Source organism: Rhagoletis pomonella, unplaced genomic scaffold (genome assembly GCF_013731165.1).
Source record: "Rhagoletis pomonella isolate Grant_MI unplaced genomic scaffold, Rhpom_1.0 Rhpom_scaffold_00010, whole genome shotgun sequence".
Taxonomy (NCBI): domain Eukaryota; kingdom Metazoa; phylum Arthropoda; class Insecta; order Diptera; family Tephritidae; genus Rhagoletis; species Rhagoletis pomonella.
Window position 1 is genome coordinate 27,476,088 of NW_023458564.1, and position 2,371 is coordinate 27,478,458.

Sequence of the window (2,371 nt, forward strand, 5' to 3'; positions counted from 1 at the left end):
TGTATGTACATACAAACGAGCACCAATTAATTTTATTTAAAGAAATGGCGTGTCGTCTATTTCCGGTGTAGCAATCGTAGTACATAGGGCGACATCTAGATGTCATCTACCTCGCCCTATTCACTATGCTTTTTTATAGGAGCTTTTCAAAGCTTTGCTTTATGGTGTCGGACACACAACATTGAAAGTTTCTGGAACACAACATTGAAAGTTTCTGGAACACAACATTGCAAGTTGATAAAAGCGTTGTAAAAATTAAAGGTAAAATGGTAAATGTGGTACGAAAAATTGAGGTACTTAGGCGGGTTGGGTAAATAAGCGGGGAGGTACTTAAGAGAGGGATTTTCTTCAGATTACATTCAAAAATTCACATTGCCCAAAAATGTTGGTTACTTAAGCGGGTTAGGTACCTAAGCGGTGACAGTGGCGGATACAGGGGAGGGGCGATCTTCCCCCCCCCCCCCACAGCTGGAAAAAATTTCGGTTAAAATATATTACCTCAAACGAGAAATTTGAAAACAAATTTGCATTTTTTTTTAATCTTCAATCATAATCCCTTTTTTAGGCTTGCACAAGATTGTTTATAGAATAAGAAAGCATGTAAATCTCTTAAATTAAAAATTACAACAATGGGTATGCAAATACTTTGAATTTATAGACCTTGTTATAACTTTACGGCATTTACATTTTGACAAGATTTGACCATTTGTCGTAATATTTTTTAATTTTCATTATTATAAAAATATAGTATAATCTTTAACAAAAAACCATATAAATCCAAGCTTGAATCTCTGTGCAACGTTTTAAAAAATTAAAACTCTTTCGTAAAAATTTCAAACTTTAATTCGATTTTTAAGAAATAAAAGTATTTTTTAGAAAAATTCCAAGTATGCAGTTTAATAATCCATTCATTTTAGTTTATCAAAGTGCAAGTTTGAAGTTGCTTGAAAATCTGAATATAAAATTGCAAATTTGTATGCAGATTTATTGAATTTTCCTGAGTTTTGCACAAAGTTTACACATTTGATTTTTATGTGTTTTGGTGTAGTATGAACTATGTTTTTATAAAAAATTATCGGAAATAAATTATAAACTTTGCATATATGTAATGCGGAAATTTGCTGTGCCAAAACTGTTGTTCGACACTGTACATATAAAAAAATACATACAGTAACTTCTCCCGTTACAATAGTAAAAATATGTAATTTGCTTTGTAGTGCAATCTTGCGGTTCTTTAAATAGATATCAAAAATAAATTTTTCGTACCAATAAACTCCCAAGCACAGGCTTGTATTAAAAAAATATATCCGTAACACTTTATTAAATATTAATCTGCATATTTTATTAATTCGTCGGAATATTTTTTTATGTATGTTACCGCATAACTTTGGACTACGTTATCCGTTTTCTATAATTCTTGTTTAAAGGAAACGTGGTTCCTCAGAGGTAGTCTCCTACTAATTGAGTGTAGATCCGATAAGCCATATTTTTTTTGTTAGTTCAATTGTGGGACATTTGTACGAACTGCTTCGGCTAATACTTCGGCTTTTGTTCAAACAGGATAGTACTTTGTGTGCCATCAATAAACACTAACTTGACGGAGTTACAGTATTCCACATCGATGCGAGCCTCAAAAGCTTTGAATAATATTTGCGAGTATGGCTTTTAGTTTTTACGGCTCAGGTAGGTGGCAGGCCTATAGAAAATATTTCTTTATCAATAATTTTTCAAATACTTTTCGTTTGACACCTATATTATAATACATACTTTATCTTATTAACTTAATTGAATTAAATTTTCGAAATTGGTGGCAACTCGACTCAAACATATTTTCAGTAGTAAGCCTTCTTAAACCTTTTTAATTTGATACCCATATTGAAATATTTATCTTACCAATTTAATTTAATTAAATTTTGAAACAGGTGGCAACCCCTCTCAAAAATATGTTCGCTTGTAAGCCTTCATAACCTCTTTATTTTTACACCCATATTGCAATATCTAATTCATGTCATTAATTTACTTATGCTGAAATTTTTAAACGGTTGGCAACTCTCTACTTTTTTCTGGTTTTAACCATCCGGATATTATAAAAAACAAACCAAAAAAATACAAATATTCAAATCGGTCAAGCCGTCTGGAGGAATTTTTTTCTTAGAATTTTATGAAGAATCCGAATATGCTAGGAACAATGTCGAAAAAAATCGATCCATACAAATTGACCCGCCCTAAGATATATATATATATTTTTTAAGCCGTTTTTTTTTGCTAAAAATTACTTGTTAATTTGAATAAGCGGTTTGTTTACTATCCGGAAAGACTTTTATTTCGGACATAAAAAATATCTGGCCAAGTTTAACTGTTGAAAAAAAAA